The sequence below is a fragment of the Anomaloglossus baeobatrachus genome, chromosome 11 (genome assembly GCF_048569485.1).
Source record: "Anomaloglossus baeobatrachus isolate aAnoBae1 chromosome 11, aAnoBae1.hap1, whole genome shotgun sequence".
NCBI lineage: Eukaryota > Metazoa > Chordata > Amphibia > Anura > Aromobatidae > Anomaloglossus > Anomaloglossus baeobatrachus.
In genome coordinates, this window is record NC_134363.1 from 184,330,865 (window position 1) to 184,354,359 (window position 23,495).

General features: G+C 42.1%; 1 long non-coding RNA gene across 1 annotated transcript in view; it reads left to right on the top strand.

Annotated features, from left to right (window-relative positions):
• Positions 1–23,495, top strand: part of LOC142256361 (uncharacterized) — a 243,463-nt gene that overhangs the window by 198,521 nt on the left and 21,447 nt on the right. The window contains exon 4 of the long non-coding RNA XR_012727519.1: positions 17,254–17,408. This is a non-coding gene — a long non-coding RNA (uncharacterized LOC142256361). The remainder of the gene's footprint in view (positions 1–17,253; positions 17,409–23,495) is intronic.

The following is a 23,495-nucleotide window of genomic DNA, read 5'->3' on the forward strand; positions in this document are numbered from 1 at the left end:
AAAGGGGCTAGAATAGAGGCAAATTGCTGATAATATTCATAGGGAAGCCCATCCGGGCCTGGGGCTGAGTTTCGTTTAGAAGCTCTAATGGTGTCCAAAATTTCCTGTATAGTAAAGGGAAGATTTAAAGATTCTAATTGCCGGTCTGAGACCCGAGGCAATTCCAGACCGTCCAAAAACTCCTGAATTTTTTCCGGTGTTGGCTGAGGGGTTTGCGGGTCATCCCTTAAATTGTACAGGGCAGCATAATACTTGGCAAAGGCGTCTGCTATCCCATTAGGATGCCTTATAAGTGATCCGTCGGGGCCCTTCAAAAATTCAATTTTAGATTTAATTTCCCGTTTTTTTGTTCTTCTAGCTAGTAAGGTGCTGGCTCTATCCCCCATCGCATAAAAAGTTGATTTACTCTTTTTAAGATTATGTTCATATCTATACAACAGGAGGGATCGCAGTTGAAACCTGCAAGTAAGAATTTCCTTGGACAGTGTAGACGACGGGGAGGCCTTGTTAATAGTTTCTAAGTGTTGAATATGGGCTATAATTTCTTTAATTTCTGCTTCTCTTTGCTTTTTCAAGAATGATGCAGTTTTTAAAAACTGCCCTCTAATAACTGATTTGTGTGCAGCCCATAAGGTCTCGTCAGAGACCTCCCCATTGTCATTATGTCCAAAGTATTCCAACAGGCCTGCCACAACCTCCTCCTGAACGTTCTTTTGGTTCAGTAAACTAGTATTAAGTCTCCACTGAGGCACCATAAATCCGGATCAGATTACTGTTGATGCCCATAGAACTCATAGAGAAAATAATGGTAAGGAGATAGAGAGAAACAGGGGTTACTCAGCCTTCTTAAATTGATGGCTTGTCTGTAGGGTAGACTATCAATATTAAATAACTGGGAATCCAACATTCGGCACCCCCTCTAATCAGTTGTTTGATACAACAGTTTGTAGGCTGGATTGTACTTACCTGCACTGTACTCTTCAAAGCTTTGATGCAAACTATTGTAGAATTGTGTTATACACTGGAGATCAAAATTAGAGCACAATGTCTGATCACTCGCTTTTCTTTTCAGAAATAATCTACATTGATCAACATTTGAAGGTTTTTTTTGTAAGGGGCGCACCATGCCACTAGAATAGTGTTTTACAAAAGATCCAAAGTTTATCAACATGAAACCTTTATTTTGCCCAAAAGGTGATGATCATAATTGGAGAACAACAATGATTGTAGGACAGAGAAAGAATATAACTAATTTTTTTGAAGGTAACAACAGTCACCGCTCAGTGCGAAGTGTCTACAGGTCTTTGCTTTGAATGACTTCAGCACAGGACAGCACTAGTCTCTCACACTGCTCTGATATGATTTTGGTCCATACTTCTTCCAGTCTCTTCCACAGTTCTTTGACTATGACAAGAAAAGACAGAATGCAGGTCCATTACCAGCTAATTGTAGGCCTAAACCCAATACAATGTCATATCACAAAAAGAGAAACAATGGGAATCATAGTCCAAATTTACAGAGGGATAATAAGTCATAGACTAATTACTTGCAAAAATATAAAAGCTTTTTATTACAAAATTAGCTTACAGCAAGAATTAAATCATATTAAATAATTAATGTTCGCATAATACAACAGGTTTTAGAAAAAGGGGGTCCTGATGGTCAAACACAGAGGTCCAACCAACACAAATATGGGGGTGAGATTAAAGGTCCAATATCCCTATATATTAAGCACACCGCAGGAAATTCATATCTGCTGGTAAGAACAATCAACAAACATGCAGGTGTGTGGAAACTGCATCAGAAGCCAAGGTGCCTCCAAAAGCATACGAACATAGAAGGGTGGACCTGAATACTACAAAAAGACTGGGGCTATAATATAGGTCAAGAAGCCATTTCAGCAAAAAAGGATATAAATGCCCCAAGTCCAATATCCTGTGAGTCACCGGTAGTACTCACTTACCCATAATAGTGTGGATGCCAGTTTGAAAAAAAACGTGCCCCATTGTTTCTCTTTTTGTGATATGACACAGTTCTTTGACTGTTGTGGGTTTCTTAGCCATAACTTTGTCACCAAGAATTTTCCAGAGTTTTCTATTGGGTTTAGATCAGGACTTTGGGGAGGCTGTTTCATTGTTTCATTGTTTTCTGTTTCAAGGAACTGCTTCAACTGGTTTGCTGTGTGGCATGGGGCATTGTCCTGCAAGACATTTTCTGGTGATGAATGCAAGTAAGGAGCCGCGTTTTGTGAAGAAAGTTCTGTTAAACATTTGCATTCACTCTGCCATGCAGCTGTATGAGAGGTCCAACTCCTGCTGCAGAAAACATTCCCCAAACCATGACACTTCTTCCATCCCCTTTCACTGACTTCTTAACACACTTTGGGTTCAATCTTTCCCTAGTTTGTCGACAAACATAATTTTTCCCATCAGACCCAAATAAATTAAACTTGATTTCATCATTAAAAAGAAATGTGGACCACTTCTCCTCTTTCTACACAAAATGGTCCTTTGATTCTTTCCGTTAATGAGAGGTTTGGTCACTGCAGAGTGGGCTTTCAGTCCAAATGCTCTTAAATGTCGTGACACTGAATGACAAGACAGATCCTTACCCTGTTCAGTGCTGAACTGGCGAGCAATTCCAGCTGCAGTGTTGAAACGATTACTCATGGAAATTCTCCGCACAAGCCTGTCCTCTCTAGCATTTATCTTTCAAGGGTAGCCAGCCTTCTTGGGGGTCTTGAAAGAGTTTGTGATATTGTAAAGAAGCAGTATTCTCAAAATCACAGACTTGGAACAACCAACTTCTCTTGCTTTGGCTGATAGCGTCACCCCTTTGGCCTTCATCTGGACAACCTGCTACCGGAGGGTTTCAGTCACTTTGGAACAGCACACCATTTTTGCAAAGTCAGTGCAAACTGGAAAATTCGGCTGCCAGTTACATAGGGTTTGTCAGATAATAGGAAATTAGCACCAGGTGCCAGATTAACACCAATAACTTGCAGGGGTCTGAAAGTGTTCTCTAATGTTGATCCGTGTTCTTTTTCATTTGTCTCATTTACATTTTTATTATGTGGGTTTGAAAAAATTGAAATTATAATATATGCTTTAAATACTGCTAGTTTACCCATGTTAGAATATAATCATAGGACTAAACAACGACCTTAATATTTAGGAAATTGTGTGTTGTTCTCTAATTTTGATCTTCAGTGTAGGCTTCTATGGAACAATGTTCCAATGTCTTACTTGGTCACTAAAGAAAGTAAGGCACAGGCAAGTGCTAATTAAGATGCAGTTACTTTGAAGAACCTGTGGTACTTGCAAGAGTGTCACAGCCTTTTCAAACAACTGCTCGGAGAGGGTATCTTACAAGATAGGATTTTTTTTTTACTATCCTATGAGAATACACACAGAGTACTCCAAAAAAAATGCAGCTCCTTCAGCCACAGAAGCAGCACAGTACATGTGTTACCAGGCAGCCAATCAGTTATCCACTTCAGTGATACACGTGTTTATCAGTGACATGTACACGTTCCTTTCAGCCAGTCACTAAGGTCACAGACTCAGAATGTCTAAGATATTGGATGTAATTTCAAGTTACATTGGCCCAGAAAGCCCCATTGTAACGGTGCGACTATTGTGAATCGATACGCACGTTCCATTCCATCGACAACAACAATGGTCTCTGACCATGGCACTGGAGCAAGAGCCTCTTACCTGCCAACCTCTGCGACTCTTTGATTAACTGGCCTTGTTGCTGCGAGACACACATGTAACATTGGAACACGCCAGCAAATCAAAAGAAGAGCTGTTAGATGATGGCAGGTAACAGGTAATGCTTCCTTTCCTGTGCAGTAGTAGATAGAATTAGAGGTGTGAATAAACATACGGTACATCATCTCCAGCATACATATAAATGCATAAACGCACAGTGGTTCCGTTGTCTTGCAGCCCCTGGGTTTAAATCCCGCAAAAGACAACATCTGTAAGGAGTTTATATGTTTTCCCCATGTTTGTGTCGGCTTCTTTTCGGGTACTTTTCTACACTCCAAAGACATACAGAAAGGGAATTTAGATTGTAAGTGTGAGGATTATGCTGTTGATCTCTGTAAAGCGCTCCAGAATATGATTTTGATATATAAGCAGTACATCATAAATGAATTAGATAGTTATTGGCTGACAACTCACATCCGACTACACCATTAATATCAATGATCAGTTCTGACAATTGTTTGGGACCCTTGTGGTGGCTACCTGTCTACACAAAGGGCTAAATGATTGGGCATTTGAATTCGACATGACCTATTGGCATAGAGTTGAGAGGCCCCATGCATATTCCATGGATGGCTTGTCCTGCTGCATTCCTCTTTACACTATTGTGTTTGGGACCCTTACATTGAAAATATCATTATCTCAGGCCATTGTAACTGGAAACACTGTATGATGTGAATGAACTTTTATTGTCTGTAGTTAAATTATATATTGATGAATAAAGCTGCAATGCTGAAAACACCAGCATCACAAATAAGATTATAAAGTGAAAATAAATTATACAGGGAACTTAAATTGTTTCTCAGAATGATTAGCAGCATTAACTGAAGCATCTAAAAGCACAGAAAATTGAGTTACAAGTTAAGTGGGGAAATGTTTTCTTAATAAGAAACTCAGAGCTTGAACTGAGCAACAGTAATTGCTGGAAAATTAATGTGGGCAGAACCTTTTTTTTTTTTTAAGAAAGAAAAAATAATTTCTAGGATATAAAACTCACAGAAAATAAATGCTGGAAAAGAAGATACAATTTATCACAAAAAGTCCAAAGTAAGTGTACCTACAATGGCTTGAAAAAGTATTCATATCCCTTAAGCACTTCCACATTTTTTAACATTACACCGACAAACTTAAATGTATTTTATTGGGATTTTATGTGATATTCCAGCACAAAGTAGCAAGTATTTGTGAAGTGTAAAGAAAATGATACATTGTTTTCTGGATATTTTTAAAATATAATTCTGTAAATTGTGACGTCCATTTATATTCAGCCCCCTGTAGTCTCATACCCTTAAAAAAAATCTTCAGTGACCAATTGCCTCCAGAAGCTACATAATTAGTAAATTGAGTCCACCTCTGTGTACTGCATTGTCAGTCTAACTACAGCTGTTCTGTGAAGGTAGGTCTCAGGTTTGTGTGAGAACATTAGGGACCAAAACGGATAATGAAAACCAAGGAACACACCAGACAGGTCAGGGATAAAGTTGTGGAGAAGAGTAAAGCAGGGTTAGGTTATAAAAAAAAATAATAATAATAACCCAAGCTCTGAACATCTCATAAAGCACTGTTCAATCCATCATCCAAAAATGGAAGGAGTACAGCACAACTCCACACATGGTAAAAAAAAGGTAATAAACTCATCTTCCAGTAAGGACAATTCAGTATCAAAACCACTTGAATTCATATAGTAACCCTGGTAGATCTTGTTTACTCAGGATGTGGTACTAGGAATGTAGAAACACAACAGGCTGATAACCTAAAGTCAGAAATAGAGGAGAATGTCTATGAGGGCTGGGCTTCAGCCCAATGAAAATAGGTTAAAACATACCTTTAATTGTGCAATTAAAAAGCATTGCAAGAAGAAAATACAAGGATAAAAAACAATAATGATCCATAAGCTTGTGTTTCACGTTAACAGCACTTATTCATAGTTGTGAATAAGGGTTGTTAACCTGAAAATCGTAAGTTTATGGGTCCTTAATATTTTTTATCCTTTTTTTTTCTATGTTTTTAATTGTACAGTAAAAGGTATGTTTTAACCTTTTTTTTTTTTATTGGATTGGAGCCCAGTCCTCACTGACTTTCTCTTCCACAACTGCAAGCTTACCAAAACATGACCATCCACCTAAACTGACATCCCAAGCCAGGAGAGCACTAATTAGAGAAGTGGCGAAGAGGCCCATGGTCACTGGAGGAGCCACAGAGATCACAGCTCAGGGGGAGAATCTGTCCACATGACGACTATTAGTTGTAGATTCCACAAATCTGGTCTTTATGGAAGAGTGACAAGATTTTTGAAAGGAAGAAACCATAACAAAATTCCATGTAGGGGACACTGCGAGCATGTGGAAGAAAGTGCTCTGGTCACATGAGACCAAAGCAGAACTTTTGGGGTAAATGCAAAAAAGAAAACTAATCCTGCACATCACCCTTAAAACACCATCCCCACCGTCAAACATGGTGGTGGCAACATCCTGCTGTGAGGAGGCTTTTCTTGAGCAGGGGCAGGGGAGCTGGTTAGAGTTGATGGGAAACATACTGTTCACAGACATCTCCATCTATTCTCATTGAGTGAGAGCTCGTGTGCAAGGAAGAAGGAGCAAATATTTCAATGTAGATGTGCAAAGGTAGTAGAGATGGATCCAAAAAGACTGTAGCAGTAATTGCAGCGAAAGGTGGTCCTACAAAGAATGGACTCAGGGGGCTGAATACAAATGCACGTCACAATTTCAGAGTTAGATTTTTAAGATATTTAGAAAACCATGTATCACTTCCTTTACACTTCACAAATACTTGCTGTTTCGTGTTGGTATATCACAAAAAATCCCAGGAAAATACAATTAGGTTTGGGGATGTAATGTGAAAAAAAAAGTTGAAAGTTCGAAGGGAATGAATACTATTTCAAGGTAGCGAACATACTTAAACAATACCCTCAATAAAATTGTGGACAGATGTTTAGAAATTTCACTATTTAATAGTAATTGGAAATAATTAGTTGATTAATTTAACAGGTAATCAATGTAAAGATTACCGTATGTGCTGCCAATGTAAAGATTACTGTATGTGCTGCCAATGTAAAGATTACCGTATGTGCTGCCAATGTAAAGATTACCGTATGTGCTGCCAATGTAAAGATTACCGTATGTGCTGCCAATGTAAAGATTACCGTATGTGCTGCCAATGTAAAGATTACCGTATGTGCTGCCAATGTAAAGATTACCGTATGTGCTGCCAATGTAAAGATTACCGTATGTGCTGCCAATGTAAAGATTACCGTATGTGCTGCAAATGTAAAGATTACCGTATGTGCTGCCAATGTAAAGATTACCGTATGTGCTGCCAATGTAAAGATTACTGTATGTGCTGCCAATGTAAAGATTACCGTATGTGCTGCCAATGTAAAGATTACCGTATGTGCTGCCAATGTAAAGATTACCGTATGTGCTGCCAATGTAAAGATTACCGTATGTGCTGCCAATGTAAAGATTACCGTATGTGCTGCCAATGTAAAGATTACCGTATGTGCTGCCAATGTAAAGATTACCGTATGTGCTGCAAATGTAAAGATTACCGTATGTGCTGCCAATGTAAAGATTACCGTATGTGCTGCCAATGTAAAGATTACTGTATGTGCTGCCAATGTAAAGATTACCGTATGTGCTGCCAATGTAAAGATTACCGTATGTGCTGCCAATGTAAAGATTACCGTATGTGCTGCCAATGTAAAGATTACCGTATGTGCTGCCAATGTAAAGATTACCGTATGTGCTGCCAACTCAACATTTGTCCAGCGGTGGATACCGAACAAGACAACTGAGATTGGAAATCGATTGTAAGGCTATGTTCACACAGGGCCTTTTTAGTGTGTTTTGGTTTTTTTACCATGGTTTTTGCCTTGGTTTTATGCAAATCCATGCTAATAAAACTCTGCCTTCACATTCCCAGCAAAGTCTATGAGATTCCTGAAATCACACAAAATACCTGCATTTTTTTTCCTGATTGTTTTGTCAACCACCGTTTGGTTTTTGCTCAGTTTTTGAAAGAATGAGCATGTCAATTATTTTCACCATTTTTGCTGCGATTTTACCTCGTTTTTCACCTATACAAATCATTGAGGAAGTGCAAAATCGCAGAGAAACCATGGCAAAACTGCAAGTTATTTCTTGACAAAAGATAAGGTTTTGCTATAGAAGAAACTTGAGCAAATACACCCTGTGTGAACATAGCCTAAGTTGGAATACAGTTTTCCTGGCCAATTCTGCTTGAACTGAAATGAACCTGTCAGGATTATTTTATTAGTAACACTAAACTTATCACTGTCCAAGTCCAAGATTTTTACAAAATAGTTTGTTTTTTTGCAGTACTGACAAATCATCTTTGAAGTCACATACAAATTCACCTGGAAGTGTACTGATGGTGCGTGGGTGAACTTGGAGTATTGGGAAACGCCACAATGCACTTCTAGGCTGATATGCATGTGGCTTCAAAACTTGATTTCTGAGCGGCGGCACATCAGATAAATACAAAATGGGTATAACGTCTTTATGATGGTACTAGGAGCCTTACAAGTTTCAGTCCTAAAATAGTCCAGGCAGGGTCCCTATGAAATGTGACATCACACATTTGTTACATGGGTTGTCTTATACAACAAATTTTGAATCGTGTAGCTAATAACATCTATAGAAAATATTGCAACGTTCAGCTCAGCGTGTTTCTCCTCTCTCTAAAGGCCCTTATTCACATTTAATTAAAGATACTGTAGATGTCCAAACAAGCTAATTTTGGTAAGTTGGGCTGACCATTAATGTGTATGGGGCCCTACCCACTGCACCAACAGATGACGTTGGAGAACTGAAAGATTCAACAATCTGGACACAAATGCACCATGCTTTTGTCTCCCACAGATATGCTCTTTTAGAAGCTTACCTCCGCTCTCCACATTGAAAAAAATATAACGGTGGAGATGTGAAAGAAAGCTGTGAGCTGGATTATAGAGTACCCAGTTTTATTCTGCTATATTTTAAATACATTGCGTTACAAATCTTTGTTGCATACTGTGCATAAATTGCAGCTGTTTACCCAGTAAGCATGCTCTGTCTTCAAGGCTGCCATATTCAGTATACAATCCTTATCATAATGCTCTTATTGATTTTAATGAGCTGCATGAATAGCATTCTATACTGAACCCAGGAGCCATGGAGACTGAGCGTTCTTACTTTCCAGATTTCCATGGAATGTTCCAAATTATTATGCAAATGATGCTTTTCTCTGATTTTCCTAAATGGTCAGTGAAATGACACTAATAAAAGTCATGACCTGTTAGAGTATACATCGAATTTTATTGAATAAACATCCCAATGATAACAGTATAATGTTCAAAATAAAAAAAACACCTCAAAATGGACTGTTCCGAATTCCAAAATATTAGGCACAGTAGAGTTTCTAAACCCTTTTATATGTTTTAAATAACTGAAAATGCTCATTTGTGGAATTTGCAGCATTAGGAGGTCACAGTCACTGCAATAAAAAGCTATTTAAATCCAAAACATCCTAACAGGCCAAGTTACATGTTAACATAGGTACCCTTCTTTGATATCACCTTCACAATTCTTGCATCCATTGCACTTGAGTTTTTGGAGAGTTTCTGCTTGAATTTCTTTGCATGATGTCAGAATAGCCTCAAAGAGCTGCTGTTTTGATGTGAACTGCTTCCCACCCTCATAGATCTTTTGCTTGATGATATTCCAAAGGTTCTCTATAGGGTTGAGGTCAGGGGAAGTTGGTGGCCACACCATGAGTTTATCTCCTTTTATGTCCATAGCAGCCAATGACACACGAGGTATTCTTTGCAGCATGAGATGGTGCATTGTCATGCATGAAGATGATTTTGCTTCTGAAGGCACGTTTATGCTTTTTGTACCACGGAAGAAAGTTGTCAGTCAGAAACTCTATATACTTTGCAGAGGTCAGTTTCACATTTTCAGGAACCCTAAAGGGGCCTACCAGATGTCTCCCCATGATTTCGGCCCAAAATATGACTCCTCCACCTCCTTGCTGACGTCACAGCCTTGTTGGGACATGGTGGCCATCCACCAACCATCCACTACTCCATCCATCTGGACCATCCAGGGTTGCTTGAAGCTCATCAGTAAACAAGACTGTTTGAAAATTAGTCTTCATGTATGTCTGGGCCCACTGCAACCGTTTCTGCTTGTGAGCACTGGTTAGGGGAGGCTGAATAGTAGTTTTATGCACCACAGCAAGCCTCTGAAGGATCCTACACCTTGAGGTTCGAGGGACTCCAGAGGCAGCAGCAGCTTCAAATATCTGTTTGCTGGTTTGTAATGGCTTTTTAGCAGCTGCTCTCTTAATCCGATGAACTTGCCTGGCAGAAACCTTCCTCATTCTGCCTTTATCAGCACAAACACGCAGGTGCTCTGAAACAGCCACAAATCTCTTCACAGTACGATGATCACGCTTAAGTTTTCGTGAAATATCTAATGTTTCCATCCCTTGTCCAAGGCATTGCACTATTTGATGCTTTTTGGCAGCAGAGAGATCCTTTTTCTTTCCCATGTTACTTGAAAACTGTGGCTGCTTAACCCCTTAACGACCCATGACGTACTGGGTATGACATGGATCGTGTGCCGGTAAGCCCCGCCCCCTGTTGCCGGCAGGCGGCGGCGATCCATGCACATATCAGCTGTTATCAACAGCTGACGTGTGCCTGCTAGCCGCGGGTGGAATCGCTTCCACCCGCGGCCATTAACCCCTCACATTTCGCTGCCAAAATCTGGCAGCGATATGTATATGGGCGCCGCCATGACGGTCACTTACCCCGCCCCCACCGGAAGTCACGTGACATGATCACGTGACTTTCGGTGGTTGCCATGGTAGCACAGGGTCATGTGATGACGCCTGTAGCTAACATGACTCACTTCCTCTCAATGCCGGAATACAGCCAGCATTGAAAGTAAAGCAGCAAACCTGCAGTTCTCAGCTCTGTAGCTGAGATCTGCAGATCGTACAGAGCGATCGGGTTGCTGATCGCTATAGCCCCCTAGGGGGACTAGTAAAATTAAAAAAAAAAAGTAAAAAAAAAAAAGTTTTAAAAAATTTAAAAAAACATAAAAAAAACTAAAAGTTCAAATCACCCCCCCTTTCACCCCATTGAAAATTAAAGGGTTAAAAAAATAAAAAATACACACATATTTGGTATCGCCGCGTTCAGAAATGCCCGAGCTATCAAAATATAAAATCAATGAATCTGATCAGTAAACGGCGTAGCAACAAAAAAATTCCAAACGCCAAAATTAAGTTTTTTGGTCGCCGCAAATTTTGCGCAAAATGCAACAACAGGCGATCAAAGCGTAGCATCTGCACAAAAATGGTACCGTTAAAAACGTCAGGTCGAGACGCAAAAAATAAGCCATCACTGAGCCTCAGATCCCGAAAAATGAGAACACTACGGGTTTTGGAAAATGGCGCAAAACGTGCGCCACTTTTTTGGACAAGCTTGTGAATTTTTTTTAACCCCTTAGATACAAGTAAACCTATACATGTTTGGTGTCTACAAACTCGCACTGACCTGAGGCATCACATAGATACCTTAGGTTTACCATATAGTGAACACGGTGAATAAAATATATAATATCCCAAAAACTATTGCACGATCACACTTTTTTTGCAATTTTTCCGCACTTGGAATTTTTTTGCGATATTCCAGTACACTATATGGTAAAACTTATGTTTTCATTTAAAAGTACAACTCGTCCCGCAAAAAACAAGCCCTCATATGGCAAGATTGATGGAAAAATAAAAAAGTTACGCCTCTCGGAAGAAGGGGAGCAAAAAACAAAAACGCAAAAACGGAAAGTGCCTGGGGGCTGAAGGGGTTAATATTGTGAAACATCCAGTTTTCCTTTTATTGGGTTCACCTGGCAAACTAATTATCACAGGGATCTGAGATTGATTTCAGTGATCCAAAGAACCCTGAGACACAATCCATCAATGAGTTTCATTATTAATCGCTAGGACACTTACATCCAATCTGCATAATAATTTGGAACATGGTGTATAGGGGATGCGCTGTTCAGTTCATAAGTCTATATGGTGAAACCTCTCCCAAGGATCACTGACAAGTTCCTTTCCAGTAAACCTATGATTACATTTCCCATCTCCATAAATGTACTATCTATAAACCATCTATACCCCTCTTTAAAGGGAACCAATCACCAGGATTTTCGTATATAACCTAAGGCCAGTGCTATACTGGCACTATCAGGCAGATTCTATACATGAATGTAGTGGTCAGCTCGGATGTTTAGGTTTTGAAATCCAAAAAAGTAAAGTTTATAAAATGAGCAGCTTCTTGAGTGACAGTTGCACTGGAGCAGATCATATATTCATAGTTATCCCCTCCCTCTGTTAGAATTAGCATAAATATTATACAAACGACTCACTTTGTCTAGCAGGACCTGTGGTAAGGTCATACCCATGTGACCAGAAGGGGCGGGGCCTCAGCCACCAAAGCTAGATACCAGGTCACAGGGTATGACCTCACACAGGTCCTGCTAGACAAAGTGAGTCGTTTGTATAATATTTATGCTAATTCTAACAGAGGGAGGGGATAACTATGAATATATGATCTGCTCCAGTGCAACTGTCACTCAAGAAGCTGCTCATTTTATAAACTTTACTTTTTTGGATTTCAAAACCTAAACATCCGAGCTGACCACTACAGGTATGTATAGAATCAGCCTGATAGTGCCAGTATAGCACTGGCCTTAGGTTATATACGAAAATCCTGGTGATTGGTTCCCTTTAACTTTTTTGACCATCACAACATTGTGACCACCTTCGTTATTGAGACCAGCTTTTTGTAGACAGATATTCAGTTACAGTATATATTGTATATACTGACCATCTTTTTTGAAAGGACCAGCCTATAAAAACTATTATTGATACAATTTTTGGATGTTTGTCTCAAAAAGGATTCACTACGAATGTAAATAATTAAACATGTGATCTACATCTTGTCCTATTTATTTTATATTAAGTGGTGGATACGTTGTAATGGAAATAGGGATACATAAAAGGCTTGTCTCTTGAAGACAACTCCTCCTCTGATGAATAATCGCCATGGCGCGTTTGATACGTCTGCCCTTCAAATAAATGGCTCATTGTGATATATACAAAAAGGGCTGTGTCTGCAAAACTGGGGGACACTTTTTTTTTTTTATTAAGAAATGGCATGATAGAGAGATGGGCATATCGCCAGGGGTGAATTCACTTGTTACATAATCTTGTGAGCTTTGAAGAGACTGTTGAGTCAGGCGACGTTCCTTTGGTTAAAGTGAGTGTAGGATTGCGTCCCCACTGAGTCCTTGTGGATATAGTTTCCTGAACATTGGGAGGTTTGCCAGGTTGCGTGCGCTCTCTGCACTATCATTTACATAACACCAGAGATTATTAGTCATCGCCATTCCTGAAGGGTTACAAGTGGACAGGACTGAGGTGGAAGACAACCTGTAGATTAGGCAAACTCAGTGGAATATGATCAAGATTTGAGGACAGGAGTCCCTCTGATGTAGGCCCCTGATACTCCAGTCTTAATGAAGGAAGTCCTCAAACAATGAACACCAAATTCATTAAGATGTGATTTTGGCACATCTTTCAATGTGCATGCTCCACCATCAGAAATTTATGCTACCCATGGGCTGGAGAAAATTTCTGCCTTAATTTTTGGAACCATTGTGAATTTGTCACACATTTAGCCATGACACATTCTACCTAAGGTCCAACCACTTTTCAACAAGTTGGTTGAACCGGCCTGGACTGGTGTAAAAAATAATGGCAAAAGTTGCAAAACTTCAGTTGCACAAGACTTTTGTGACATATTGAGAACAGTTTAACACCAGAATTCTGGCAGAATCTGCTTCATGTATTAGGGCTTTAGTGTTTCTCAGTCAAACCCATTTTATACGTGTATATGTCTTAATAACATAAGTTAATGGAAGATTAAAAGGGAACCCGGCCATAATCTCTTGAGCGCGCAAACCTCTCCAGCGGTCAGACACACTGTGCTCAGGGTAGTGCTAGACTGTATGGGCTGCTTCCAGGGATGACGTCCCTTTGTCATGTGATAGTATTTTGAACACGCCCCTATCACATGACAAAGGGACGTCATCCCTGAAAGCAGCCCATACAGTCTAGCACTACCCTGAGCACAGTGTGTCTGACCGCTGGAGAGGTTTGCGCGCTCAAGAGATTATGGCCGGGTACTTGCTGATAACAGTCACAGTCCCGTCCATAATCACTTGCCTGCGCACACGTCACCAGCGGTCAAACTGCTCAGTCCTGTGAGACTGGCACTGGGCATGCGCGGGGATGGCTGGAGCAGTGGGCGGTGCATCAGATATGGAAAGGAGCGATGGGGGCGGCATACAGGACCAGGAGGCAGAATAACGGACGGCAGAGAGCCCGCCCCCGTGACGGATTTACAGAAGCTGCATACAAAAAGGTAGAACTTTATAAAGGCTTTATTTTGGTCTCACATGGGGCACAATAATAACAGGGATCTTCCTAGAATGCAGCCCAGGAGCTGCAGAGGGGGAATCTTTTAGCTTTTGGGCGAAATTTCTGATGACAGGTTCCCTTTAAATTATTTAGTAAATCATGGACCCTTATTGGGGACTGGTATCAAAACCTATCAAAACCTACTTTTACCTTACTAAATTTCTTCAATTAGGGTGACCCTGTCACACAAGTGGCAAAGGAAGTATGGCGCACGACACAACACTCTACAGCACAAGGGGTACACCGGGGACATCTTAACAACAGTGGGCACTAGCGCTAGTGAAGGAAAAGATGAGACACCTCCTTCACTCCTAACCAGTCCCTATACAGGTTCGCCGAACAGAATACCTGAGACTCTGGCAGACCCTGTAATAGCCCTGGCTAGTGAGCTGGCAGGTGAGGGACACTAGCACCACTGCTGCACTAATAAAACACCAAGGTTAAAAAAGACAGACAAGCAGAAACACAACAAACAGACTGCTGCAGTCAGCACCAAGACTGCTGCAGTCAGCACCAAGACATTAACTTGCAGAGAGGGATCCACCACCTCCTTTTACCTCCAGAGCAAGCATCCAAATGAGTAAGAATAACCGGCACCCTCTACTGGGAGCATAGGGTATATATAGGGACTGGGAGTGGTCCAAACCAGAAACACCTGGAAAGGTAATGAGAATTCTTGCTGGGAAGAAATACTGATATTAACCCTCTCCTCCCCTAAGGAAAGGGAACACATTAAATATGTAGAGTCTCAAGGCAAAGAGACTCTGGCCCAGAACCTGTCACTAGTCTCTACAACAGAGATATGACCGTGACGTCATCCCTATGCGTTCTGTATACTATACTCATGCTGTGGTTTGTATCGTCAGTTCTTTGTAGTAGAAGGCTATGTGCGTATCCACACTATAGAATGATGTCTGTCTGTCCTCGTGGAGAGTGGGACGTAAAATAAAAATCGCACAACACAATAATGATGCTTTTACGTCCTTCCTGAGCTCATAGGCAATTCACAGAGGAATGTGACAGCACATTTATTGTTATTTTCTTATATCATTAATAGCAGAAATCTAAAATAGCTGATAATGAAGTCAAACATGGTGTGATGAAACAGTAGCCGCAGGAGCGGGTCACATTATAAACCCTAGTGCTGTGCTCCTCAAGGGTAACAGGCATGTCAAGCAGTGTGTGCACGATTGTCACTTCCATGCAGCACATTCTCACACATTATGTGACATCTCCAGTAATGTGAGGCTACAGGAAAATCCAGCAAACATTTCCACCATATAAGAAGTCAATCCTGTCATCTAAATGCAATGGTAATCCCAATCATATTTGCCATACTAAATTGCAAATGGACCTGAAAGTCATGTTGTTATGGCATATATGACCGTAAGCAAACGCCGATATTTGCTGCTAATGACCCATAAATCTGATTGGCTCTATTGTAATTTTAATTTAGTGAAACAAATTTGTAATTTTTTAGTGCAAAATCTGCAGTAATAATGAACATGCTGTGGATTTTAATAACACTCCAAGTTCTCAGTGTGTGAATATGGCTTTGTACCTAGTACATTGGGCTCAAAGGTAAAAGATTATATAAGTATTGTGTTGAAACAGAGGAAAATGTTACTGATATTTTACTTGTATTTATTATTCTCTACCGTAAAGGGATTGTTGAGCCTGATAAAATAAAAATGGCTCCAGATGTGTTAACGTTTAACAATGACAGTGATTCTATCTTAATGCACTTTAATTATATAAGATTTAACAATCCCCCCCAGTCCTGGGTCTCAGCATTTCTACTTTGGGCTTCAACACAGGAGATGGCTTAGGGGTACTTTGCACACTACGACATCGCAAGCCGATGCTGCGATGCCGAGCGCGATAGTCCCCGCCCCCGTCGCAGCTGCGATATCTTGTGATAGCTGCCGTAGCGAATATTATCGCTACGGCTGCTTCACATGCACTTACCTGCCCTGCGACGTCTCTCTGGCCGGCGACCCGCCTCCTTCCTAAGGGGGCGGGTCGTGCGGCGTTACAGCGACGTCACATGGCAGGCGGCCAATAGAAGCGGAGGGGCGGAGATAAGCGGGACGTAAACATCCCGCCGACCTCTTTCCTTCCGCATTGCAGACGGGACGCAGGTAGGAGATGTTCCTCGCTCCTGCTGCTTCATACACAGCGATGTGTGCTGCCGCAGAAACGAGGAACAACATCGTACCGTAGCTGCAGCCAAAATAATGAAAATGACCGACACTACACCGATCGTACGATACCAACGCTTTTGCGCTTGGTAATCTTAGTTAAAACGATTTACACACTACGATGTTGAGAGCGACGCAGGAAGTGCGTCACTTTCGATTTGACCCCACCGACATCGCACCTGCAATGTCGTAGTGTGCAAAGGGCCCCTTACTCTCGGGTTCACAAGAGAATATTTCACAGTCTGTATACAGACCTGGCCCACACTTACTGTATATGTAGCTGTAAGTTGTGTTGGGAGACCTGCAGTCAGTACAGAGACTGGAGTTCATATACAAAACACAAAATACACCTGTGTGAGCCCAGCATTACAGGGGATGTGTTTGCAGGGGGCAGCCTTCTTCTCCATTACTGGCGATGCATAGACATTGAAGGCGGCCGACATAACTCCTAAAATAAGTCTGAAAGTCAGTTCCTGGCAAGCACATCACCGATACATTGAGCGAAACGGACAACCCTGTCCAGTTACCTCATAGTCACTGGTTGTGCCCCATATATTCCATCTACTTGACTAATCTATGGAGACCGGTATAATACTGTTTGATGCACCAATAAATAGTTTGCATATTTATTATTTTTTCCATTAAAAATGTAATATATAACAAAATGCATCCGCGGTCTGACATTATTGATATGTCTGCAATCATAGGACACGTTATTATGAGGACTGTGGCTTATCTTCTGGGATTTCCTGGTAGTTTGTGCCTTTGTAAAACCTGCAGGAAAGTGTTGGACTCGATGGCCCTGTACCACCTACAGGAAACGTCACTCCACGTGCTGCCACTAGAGGAGATCAGCATGAAGGTAAGCACAATATCGGGAATTTGTCACCTATGTATCTTTCCAAATGTAAAACGTGTAATGTTAAATATCCTTTTTCCTTCTCTAATGTTTTCTTTTTTTTTGTGAGATTTTTTTTATATTTCTAATTAATATATAATTTTATGGAGTCGGTCACCCTCCCTGAGCTGCTTTTAACAGCTTTCAGATAAATGCTTTACAGCAGCAACACAGACAACAATAAACTGCAGATGCTTGAGTGCTTTGAACTGGGCAGAGGTCATTGTGCAGTGAGGGGGAGAAGGTGATCTGTGACCACTCCGTAGTGTCTTTTATGATAATGTGGCCATGCTGTGAGAAGATGATCTGTGACCATTACCTCTTATGGGAGAGATTTATATTCATTCTCTTGGACCTGTGAAGAGATTATTGTGTCATGAGGGGAAGAGGGAGATCTGAGACTCTAATCTATTATTGTTTATGGCAGAATTTTATGGACCTGCGAAAGATGGATCCTGTGTTATCTACACTACTCACAAAAAGTTAAGGCTATTTCGCTTTCAGGTAAAGTTTGAGAATGATCCTAAAATGCTCTGTAGCCTTAGTGTGACCTTCTCAAATTTGTTGGATGCTCATGTCCAACTGTTCAATGTGTCATTACTTTTTACACAACATGCTGTTCTCTAACAAGGAGCGTAATAGCAAAATCCACAACCGGTGTTTGATCCATGAATTGCCCAATAAATGATGCGTTCCATTAGACATCTAACAATTGATCAGCAGCACCGCGCCATTGCAAGGCTTCATGCAGGACGTTCTCACACAGAAGTGGCCACTGAGCTTAGAGTTTGCAACAGAAATACAGAGAGACTGGAAGAGTCACAGAAAAGCAAAGGAGTGGACGTCCTTTGGCCACATCCCACACTGATGACCACTTCATTGTGAACATTGCCCTTCGGGACCAGATGTTGAATGCCACACAACTGCAGACACATTTAAGGGAAGTGAGAGGCATCCAAGTGTCATGTTAGTCAATTTGAAACACTTTACGTCTGCGTGCTAGATGACGTGCAAGAGTACCAGAGCACACCTCCAGACACAGGCATCATCTACTCTGGACGAGGGACCAGTGGCCTCAGGGCTGGTCACTGATGAAAGTCGATTCACGCTGAGCAGAAATGATGGCCGCCAACAATGTTGGAGACGTCCAGGAGAGCGCTATTCATCAGCCGCTGTTGTCACCAGACGAGCCATTGGTGGTGGTTAAGGTGTTACATTGTGGGCCTGTGTGTCTTTTTAGTACAGAACGGCCCTACACTGTGTGATGGTACAGTGACAGCCCCACTACTGGAATAACATCATTAATCCAGTCATTGTGCCTCTGCATGATCAACACTGGATTAATTTAATTTTCATGGAGGACAATGCTTTAGCCCATCGAGGTCACATCATTAGGGAACGGCTGCTGGAGACTGGTGAGCGGCTGCACTTTCTCCAGACCTGAATGCCATAGAAAATCTAGGGGATCAGCTGAGTCACCATGTAGAGGCCGTAACTCTGTACCTCAGAACCTCAATGACCTTAGAGCCGCCCTTCAAAATGAATGGGATGCCGACCTCCGCTGACAATAACTACACTGGTGACCAGCAGGTGGCGTCGTTGTCAGCTGTAATGGATGCTGAAGGCCTCACGACAAGTTATTGAGGCACTGACATTTTTCGGGGGGTGGAGGTGTATACCCAGCGCTGGTGTTAGCTTTTGTTTGAGATGAGGAAATCACCATTGCATGCTTCTATTTAAATGCCCGACTTTCACTGTAGCATGACATTTTTACATTTTCCATAAATTTCACCCAAAAGCCAAATATCCCTAACTTTTCGTGAGTGGTGTATATACATTTCGGGATAATAGCATGGAACATTTTTAAAAATTACCAAAAATGAAATGAAAACAATAATGACATAAAAACTTGATTTAAATAATAGTTAATTCCCTTTAATAGTCAGTGTACCACATTTCTGTAGGATTACTATGCAGGCAATTGTTATGGATTAAAGAGGGCTTTACACGCAGGTGAAAGCACCCGCCCCCGTTGTTTGTGCGTCACGGGCAAATTGCTGCCCGTGGCGCACAATATCGTTAGGAGCCGTCACACGGACTTACCTGCCTAGCGATGTCGCTGTTGCCGACGAACAACTTCCTTTTCAGGGGGCGGTTCAAGCAGCGTCACAGCGGCGTCACTAAGCGGCCGCCCAATAGAAGCGGTGGGTTGGAGATGAGCGGCCATAACACCCCACCCACCTCCTTCCTTCCTCATTGCCGGCGGCCGCGGGTAAGCTGTAGTTCGTCGTTCCCGGGGTGTCACATGCAGCGATGTGTGCTGCCTCGGGAACGATGAACAACCTGCGTCCTCCACAATCAACAATTTTTTGAAAATGAATGACGTGTCAACGATGGACGATTTGGTGAGTATTTTCCATCGTTAACAGACGCTCGCTGGTGTCACGCGCAACGACGTCGCTAACGATGCCGGATGTGCGTCACGGAATCAGTGACCCCGGCGATATAACGTTAGATACGTCGCTGCGTGTAACGGGGCCTTAAGTCACAGACACATTTAATTACTCTGGGATATAATTGTGTCTTCATGTTTGCAGGTGAAATCTGGTTCCTGGGAGGGAATTTGAGATTACCTCTTCATGTGTATGTCTTGTGTTTGTTTTATTGTTTTGGTTCTCTTTAAATTTAGGTGTGTATGCTAAAGTATCAAGAACATGTTATTTTCAGATTTGACAATGTATCTCTGTGACTAAAAAAGACTGTATAAAAGTCTGTACTGTGTCCTCAGTGTGTGAGGTGGGAGTACAGTTGGTGTATATATAGATACTTTTCCACAATAATATACTTTCAAGTATTTGCTTCAAGTTTTCCCTGTCAGTAGCATCCTTTTATGTACCGTAGTTACTTCAATTAACCAAGGCTACCGCCTACACACAGGTTATATGAATCAGTATTATGCACATTTATTATATGAGATGGATAAATCATATATGTATAGAATGAGAATTTTTTTTTGTTACTATTTTTAGTCGTCCTGAAAGAGTATTGTTTTAGAACTTTAATCAGGAGCAAAAAAGTATCTGCTGGTAAGAAGTTAAACACTCCAACGTAGGCCCTGTGCGCACGCTGCGGTGTTTCCTGCGGTTTTTGCTGCGGTTTTGCTGCATGAATTGCTGCAGAAAATGTTAATAACCTTTCTGCAGTCATTCCCCAGCAAAACCTATGGTAAAAAAAAATGATGTGCGCACACTACGTTATTTTCCCCTATAGGTTTTGCTGCAGAATTTCTGCAGCAAAAAGAATGAGCCTGTCACTTCTTTTCTGCAGGTACCTGCGGTTTTTGCCATAGCTAATGGTAAAAAACGACAGAGACCAAACCGCAGCAAAAATGCGGGTGCGGTTTTTGTCGCAGGGGCGGTAGTCTACCAGAGAGTGCGGATTTTTCTTAAGAAGAGTCAATTTTTTAGTGTGCACTCATGCTAACTCAAAAGCTGCCTGTTCTGATGAAAGAGTGGGGTTTCACACCAAAACACTTAACCTCTTCACAACTGGCCGATTTTGCGCTTTCCGTTTTTTTTCACCACTCTTCTTCTGAGAGACGTAACTTTTTTATTTCTTTGTCAATATGGCCATGTGAGGACTCGTTTCTTGCGAACGAGCTGTACTTTTCAATAAAACCATGAGTTTTACCATATAGTGTACTGGAAAACGGCCAAAAAATTCCAAATGCGGAAAAATTGCAAAAAAAAAGTGTAATTTCACTATTATTTTTGAGATATTTTATTCACAGTGTTCACTTTATGGTAAAACTGATGTGTTGCTGTGATGCCTCAGGACGGTGCAAGTTCATAGACACCAAATATTCATAGGTTTACTTTTATCTAAGGGGTTAAAACAAAATCAAAGTTTGTTGAAAAAAGTGGTGTACGTTTTTCGCCATTTTTCGTGACTTGTTGCGTTCTCATTTTTCGGGCTCTATGGCTCAATGACAGCTTATGTTTTGCGTTTTGAGCTGATGTTTTACCTGTACCATTTTTGCGCAGATGCTATATTTTGATCGCCAGTTATTGCATTTTGTGCAAAATTAGAGGCAACCAAAAAACGTAATTTTGGCATTTGGATATTTTGCCGTTTACCGATCACATTAATTGATTTTATATTTTGATAGATCGGGTGTTTTTGAACACGGCAAAACCAAATGTGTGTGTATTTTTTATTTAACCCTTTAATTTTCAATGGGGGGTGATTTGAACTGTTGTTTTTTGTTTTTGTTTTTTTTTAATTTTTAAAACCTTTTTTTACTTTAATAGTCCCCCCAGGTGGCTCTAACGATCAGCTGTCTAATTGCTCATTCATTTCTCCCGATCAGAGCAGCACCGCTCAGACCGGGAGAAATGATCATTTCTTGTAACAAGCAGCACTCTGCTGTTTCTTACAGGATCTTCAGTTTATCCACAGAAGCACAGATTGTTCCACGCTTCTACCGGCTTCCATTTGTTACCTCCAGCCTTAAAACTCATGGGTCTTGCTGTAGCTGTTTTTGCTTCTAATGCTTCTAAACTGCTTATGTGCCATACAACCACACAAGGCGAGAGGCCCGCTCTCTCTTTCCCCTTTTTTCTTCGGCGCTCCATTGGGAGACCCAGACGATTGGGTGTATAGCTACTGCCTCCGGAGGCCACACAAAGCATTACACTAAAAAGTGTAAGGCCCCTCCCCTTCTGGCTATACACCCCCAGTGGGATCACTGGCTCACCAGTTTTCTGCTTTGTGCGAAGGAGGTCAGACATCCACGCATAGCTCCACTGTTTAGTCAGCAGCAGCTGCTGACTATGTCGGATGGAAGAAAAGTGGGCCCATATGGGGTCCCCAGCATGCTCCCTTCTCACCCCACTTGCGGTTTGTAAGGTTGAGGTACCCATTGCGGGTACGGAGGCTGGAGCCCACATGCTGTTTTCCTTCCCCATCCCCCCTCAGGGCTCTGGGTGAAGTGGGATCTTACAGGTCTCCAGGCACTGAGACCGGGCTCCATCCACAGACCCAGAGAACCTGCTGGATATGGAGCTGAGTATCGTCAGGGACAGGCCCTGCTACATTAAGGTACTCTGTGTCCCCGGGCAAGCGCGCACACACACACCAGCATTGCTGGGAGTGTTAGTGCGCCGGGGGCAACAGCGCAGAGCGCTCGTGCTATTAGTCACTACAGCTTTGCTGAGTGACTTTATGTATTGGGAACTGCCGCGCCGGCCGTTGCTGGGTGTTTTTTACACTGTGGCGCGGCTGGGACTTGTGGTGCGCCGGGGACTTCCGCGCTGGCCGTGCACATGGACGGCCGCGCTTATTACTCGAGTCCCCGGCTTTGCGGCCTAGTTTTCGGTTCGTTCCCGCCTCCAGCCCTGCCAGTCAGGGGCGAGGCGGGACGCTGTACAGACAGTCAGCGCCGAGGGCTGGAGTCTGCTTTGCATTCTCCAGCCCCCTTCACTGGACACAGTGGGACGCCAGTTTCCCGCTCTTGTCTGGGGCACGCCCACGGCCCGCCCCTCGTCACACGAGCTGGAGAAGGACGCCGGCAGCCATTCCTGCACGCCGTCCGAGCTGGGGAACGGAGACATGCTCTGGGCAACCAACACAGGGCTCTGGCGACCACACACCCGCGTTATAGGCGGGCGGTAAGCAGCACCTGAAGTGCTGACCCCACTAACTACCGAAGTGTCCATTTGTATTTTATGCCTGTATGCTATACACTGCACTGTAGGTCGCTATCTTTGGCTATATGCCCTTCTAGATGGCGAGATAACAGCAGCAAAAACGCAAGGGTGCTAAGGCACAGGTTTTCTAGGCTGCTTGTATTGCATGGCTGAAGTGTTCATTTGTACTTATGCTTGTATGCTATACACTGCACTGTACGGTCGCTATTCTTGGCTATATTCTCCTAGAGGGCTGGACAACTGCAGCAAAAAAGCATGGGTGCCAAGGCACAGGCTTTATAGGCTGCTTGCACTGCATGTGCTGAAGTGTTCATTTGTATATATGCTTGTATGCTATACATTG